Source organism: Motacilla alba, chromosome 3 (assembly GCF_015832195.1).
Source record: "Motacilla alba alba isolate MOTALB_02 chromosome 3, Motacilla_alba_V1.0_pri, whole genome shotgun sequence".
Lineage (NCBI taxonomy): Eukaryota > Metazoa > Chordata > Aves > Passeriformes > Motacillidae > Motacilla > Motacilla alba.
The window spans coordinates 85,136,375-85,142,374 of NC_052018.1; the positions used below are offsets into that span (position 1 = coordinate 85,136,375).

A 6,000-nucleotide genomic window follows, 5' to 3' on the forward strand; every position below is an offset into this window, starting at 1 on the left:
ACAAAAATCAGAAAAAAATGTCACATAAATATTCTGATGTACGGTGACAATCACCAATCCAAGGGATGCGGAAATACTTCTAAATGACACAATCTTTTCCCAGTTTTCCATGTCACATCACTGTGAGCCTTCTAATGACATGTTTATGTATGTTAATTTCACGCCAAGATTTGTCATTTAGCTGTGCATGAGGTGGTTTGAGATCCTAGAATCAGAATTATCACTTACAGGCTTTCCTCTCTCTCTCTGTGCTTCCCAGGTGGAGCTGGGTTGGGCAGAGAGTAACAGCTGGTCCTTCACTGCAGCACTGCATCACACTGATTTGTGGGGTTTGTTTTTATTCTGGCGCACTCAGATGAAACCCTGTCTTTTGTCACAAGTTTCAGTCCATAACTGGGCACTGTTCAGCCCCATCCAAGCACATGTGGCCTCTGGACACTGACAGAGTAAATCCCAGCCCCTTGGTGACATGCTTAGTTGCTAGAATTAGTTGCTAGAACGAGTCAAATTCTACATGGTAAAATAAAGGAGGAAAAAAGAATATAAACAATGGCCTATTTGGTGTCGGACAATAAATTCCAGAGTCATCTGGACTGGTTTGAAGGAACCACAAATGTCTTCCTTCAAAAAGAACGTTACTGCTTTTCAGTTCAGCACCTAGAAGATAATTAGCCTCCCCACAAAAACAAACCCATGACAGTACACTTGGACAAACATGAAGAAAGTAAGGCTGAGTGCTCAGGCCAGAAAAAAAAAAGACTGAGTACACATGAGTACACAGTTGGAACAAATTACCCCTCTTCTCCCACAGGTGATCTTTGTAGGTCAAGGCAGAAATGCATTAGCAATGCAAAATGTGATTTGGGAGTGAACAGGGGCTGTCATCATCCTCTCCCTCACCTCTGTGAGGGTGGGTAGCAAATGCAGCCTCAATGGTTTTCAGTCTACAGGTTTTTCAGCAGGGAGTTAAGTCACTTGAAGAATATTCCCGCCTACCACGAGTTAAACCTTGATAATTTTGAATCAGCCTCCCATTTTGCTTTTTGCCCACAAGCACATTAAAAAAAAAAAAGAAAAAAAAAAAAAAAAAAAAAAAAAAGAGAACTGGGGGGAGGGGGCGGATCAGATGGGTCTCTAATCGTTACATTGCAAACTTGAGTCAGTGGTCAGATTCCTCAGCAAAGAGGGGGAGCAGAAGACATCTGACTAGGATTGCCATGGGCTGTCAGCTCGGGTCCACCTGAGCAGCACGCAAAGTGGAGGCTATGGGGCAAGGCTACACATGCCATTTGTACTTCCCATTAGGAAAAATGGTCAGTAATGGCCCAATTGTAAATTTAAACAAGAATCACCAAAGCTGTGAAGTGGAGCATGGAGCAGAGAGGACAGCAGCAAGCAGGGGCTCTGAGGCTGGGTCACATTTCTCACCCTTTATGGCGCACCAAGGGCGGCCAGCTTGCCTGCATGCCAGTGCCCTACACAGCCAGATACTGGGGCACACCTCGTCTAGAGTCACCCTAAAGAATCCAGAGCTGTGCTGGAGAGAGCAGATCAGACACTGTCTCTGATCCAAGAGGTGATGCAGATCTTTACTAGGTTTCGTGGGTTAAAAAAATTCAGCATGAATTTTTTGCTACTTGTCTCCTGGCATTGTTTATTTTTTGCATCCCCTCTCTCCCTGAGAATTAGAAGCAGTTTCAGGGAAGGTCTGGAGCTCTTCCTCGTGCTGCGACGCGGCAGCTCCGAGCAGAGCGCACATGAGAAGTGCTCTGTTGTGCTCAAGTGGTGAGCTCTGGGCAGTGCAAACTCACCACTGACACAGAGCAAGCTGTAAACAAGGGGACTGCAACCAGCCTGAAACACAGCAGGAGTGCAAGTAATTATTTGTCTCTCTTTCTCATCACAAGCCTAAATTTGCCCTAGTACAGTCTCTGTACACACCAAGTTTCAAGAAGAAATTGATCCCCTGCATGGCAATGTTTCCTCTTTCTGGAGGAACACAAAATCCCCATGACAATTGTGTTGCATCTTCTGGACTTATGCTTGCTGAACATTGTATTATAAAGTTAAGAGATGTCAATTTAATTAACTGTGACTTTATAGAGTGATATGATGCTTACTGTTTCCCCCCCTCTTCTCATCAAAAGAGTTTTTCTGTCAGAGTAATCCCACAGATGGAATAGATAAAATAAACCTTATTTTTCTTAATATCTCCATGGCACTGCCCCAAAAATACTAGATCAGACAGTCTGAAGAGCAAAACTTATTCTTGCTTTAAATTAACATTATTTGTCTCTTTTGTGTAGGTAGGAGTCACCCAGTTTAAGAACCCTTTCTTACATACACTACCACAACTGACCATTTTACATTTCCAGAGGCTAATCTTCCATACTGGGACTTCTTGACTTCACTGCCAATTTCTTTTACCCCATTAGTTCTGTTCTTTTATGCAGTCATGCACTTGCTTTGTGTCCCAAATGTGTACATATGTCCTTGCAAATCAGAGAGAGATTCAGTTACCATTTTGCTGTATCTTGTACTGTGCTGTCACTTAGATTTTTCCCCCACCCCAATTCTCAGTACATTTAATCTCGCTGAGAGCATATATGTCTGCTGACGTCAGACAGACATGACAGAGCATACACCTGTTTGTGTACCCCGTCCCCCACATGCCCACCTTGCCAGTTCTGGACATCCATCACCAGTGGCATCACTTTACCAGGAACAGTTTCTGTGACAGAAGACACTGAAGTGGGTGCCCACTGCCCCTCCACAGCCCTCACTGCTTTCCTTTCTCTAGCTGCTCCTATGCCTTCTGTTTCTTCAAATGACATTTGCCAAGGTCCTCACTTTTACTCTCCGGTTTTATACACAGCAGAGTTGATCTGTCCAGAAAAGTTCTTCCTTATCTTTGTAGGATTTGCAAATTCCTCAGAAAGCTGAAATTGCTTTCACAGATTTACTACATTCCTCAATTCTTCCTTTATTAGAAACCAAATTATTATCCTTTCTTTTGAACATTTTTCCATCACTGTTTAAAAACTATCATAAAAAAATTCCTATTGACTGTAAGAAAATATTTGTTTTGAAATGCCTTTTCATACCATGAGAGGCAGAAATCAAACTGAGATCCATTACTCTACATGAACAATCTTATCTAAGCTAACATGAAATGAGAGATAAAGTTATACATTTCAGCAATGCTTTAAGATGCATGACTGAGACATTTTTTTGCCATCAGAGGTAGCTGTCTATAAAATGTTTTGGGTGCATATCTATATATAGTTTATGTTATAACTACACAGTTTACATAGGAAAAAAACCTTGCACTTACCTTTGAGGAGTAACATTTATCCCAGGTTTGGTAAAACAGTCTCAGACAGGCACTTAGACCTTCCTTCTATTCCACGCATCCTTTTTTCAAAAGAAGATAGAATCAGAAAAATCCCAGTTGATCTCTAGCAAACCAAAATGTAGACAAGATTGTTTGTCAGATGCAGCCTGATTCAGTGAAGTCCGAGCATGTCAATCCCTGAGACTCCTTGTTCAGTAGTATCCAAAGCACAAAAAAAGGAAAGAAAAAAAAAAAAAAACAGAAAAAGAAAGAGAATAAAAAAGAGTGAATAACTTGTTCTTTTCCTGTGTGATTTAAAAAACCCAGCTTTGGAGGACTAAGCAGCCTGCAGGCTTTTTGAGCATTCTGATCCTAGTGCATCCCAAGGTAACACATGCATTTCAGTATTGCAAGTCTTCAAGTTCATACAAGCAAGCCCAGCTCCTCTGTGTGTGTGTGTCTGTTGGGGTGGGGGGCTGAGCTGTACCGCGGGGGGAAGAGAGGCAGGGAGATACAGACACACACAGTCACACGCAGAGATGGAAGAAGGAAAAACAGCAAAGTGGAGTGATCTCACAAAGTGCTCTAGATGGCAGAGCCTGCACGGCTTGTAAGACAAGCAATGTGCACACACCAGGAAAAAAAAAAAAGGAAAAAAGAAAAAAAAAAAAGATAGAGAGTGAAAAACCCGAGAGAACTAGCAGGCAGCTTCAGGAATTTCTTCTTACCTCTTCTGACGATGCAACATGCAGCAAGTGCTTTGTACTGCACAGGAATCCATACAGGCACGACTCAGTCAGACCCCTCACCTCTGAAATAAACAAATATGTACCATAGGAAAGGGAAGAAAACCAGAAACCAGATGAAACAAAGGTACAAAAAGAAGCTAATAAGTAAGAGTGTCAGGGAGGATTCCTAAGTGGGCAGGAGGCAAATAGCTGATATAGAAAGAGGCATCCAAACTCTGGGTCCTAACAGAGATTGGCGCTGTAATTATGTGCCAAGCACTGCCCTCTAAGCCATTGCATAATAATAGAAACCTAAGCTGTGTAGACACAGCCTGACATGCTAAATCCTCAGGAGCTACACTCAACATTTGTCAGTAGAAAGCCTGTCAGTCCTCTGGGGGCGGAGGAAGAGGAGGGAAGACAGAAGAGGAGAGAAATTTTACTGCAAAATGCATAAGCTGCAGTTGAGCTCTCAGGTGGTGCCGATGCTTGAAGTGTTATAGTGGAAGTCACATATATCTATATCGATGCAGGAAAAGATAGACAAAAACCATATGTGGTGCTTAGGGACACAGTTTAGTGGTGAATTTGGCAGTGCTGTGTTAACAGTTGGGTTTGATCATCTCAAAAGTCTATTCTGACCTAAACCATTCTATGATTCTAATAGCACTGTCAACTTCATTCATTCTATTTAATACTGGAAAAAAATTTCCCTTGCTATTTTAGAAACTTAAATGACAAAGAGAAGAACATATACAGGGGTTACCCCTTTTAAATAGTATTATTTCTAATGCTGTTGGCAAGAAAGTAGTAATAGTTCTCCCTTTGTACTGAACAGTATTGCAATGTCCAAATAAAACTTGAACTGAGGTAAAAGAACTCATGCAGATTGATTAGCCTTTCCCATTTACCAGTGGGTTCCTCTTTTCAGCCCTCCTGACACAGAGACACTCATTTTCCTCTGCCTCTCTTGGTTGAAGAGGCTCCTAGACAGAGCTAAGGAAAGATGAGCACTGACTATAAAAGAGGAGGAAAAAAATCCATCTTGTTCAACTTACTACGCACCAGTATCAACACATCAACAGAAAAAAACAACTAATAAGGCACATGGAAGGAATAGAAAACAAACAAACAAACAAACAAACACAAAAAAACCCTCACAAACCAAGAAAGTGGTACCATTTTGCAGGGGAAATTTACCTAAAAACTGTGGCCCTGGATCACACCTATGGTCCATTTAGTCCAGTGTCCTGTCCCTGCACAGTGATCAGCACTAGACACCTCTGGGGAATCTGAATGAGTTTTTGCAGCCTGTGCTAGACAGCCAGGGCTAACTTGTTCATGGGCAAAGCTTCTCCTTAATCCCTGTTCTTTAAAGATTAGTTAATGCACTGAGGCAGGAGCAGTGAAACAGTCTGCTTCTGCACATCAAGACTAAACATGTAAGGTCTGATTCTGAGGTCCTTTGTATTTGCTGTAAAGTACACCTCTTTTAAGGCACTCAAGATCTAAAGAGTAAAATCTTTTGACACTTTGTAAACATCCCAATGTGAAAAAAGGCACAGAGTTCAGAAAGAGCTGTAGTATTTCATTCTGAAGGGTAAGAAATATATTTTTATAGCCTCATCTAGCCCAGCTACTCTCCTCATTTACTCCTAACTCCTGGTGGAAACATCAGATGTACTTCAAGAGGCTATCAAATGGAGGTAGAAGAACCAGGTCACACAAATAATATGCAGGTATCAAATTTGGCCCCTAGAAAGTCAGACCAGACTGAACTGAAAAGTTTGAAGATATTTTTGTGAATGACTGCATAGAGGAATACACGGGGTTTTCTCGGAGGGGCAGATTCTGCTGCAAGCTTTAGATCCCTTACTGTTACCAGTGTCACTCCTTTGACCTGAGCCCGCTGCATTCCCAGTGACTCTCTCTCTATCC

General features: G+C 41.9%; 1 protein-coding gene across 3 annotated transcripts in view; it reads right to left on the reverse strand.

The window, feature by feature from the left end:
• LRFN2 (leucine rich repeat and fibronectin type III domain containing 2) overlaps positions 1-4,427 on the reverse strand; it is a 152,060-nt gene extending 147,633 nt beyond the window's left edge. Inside the window, exons 1-2 of one of the 3 annotated variants that reach the window (XM_038130738.1) lie at positions 4,063-4,427; positions 3,335-3,541 (exon numbers count right to left, since the gene is read on the reverse strand). The gene's annotated coding sequence lies outside the window, so the exon portion shown is untranslated. The remainder of the gene's footprint in view (positions 1-3,334; positions 3,542-4,062) is intronic. The other 2 variants (XM_038130739.1, XM_038130737.1) reach the window with 2 other exon arrangements.
• Positions 4,428-6,000: the final 1,573 nt, after the last annotated feature.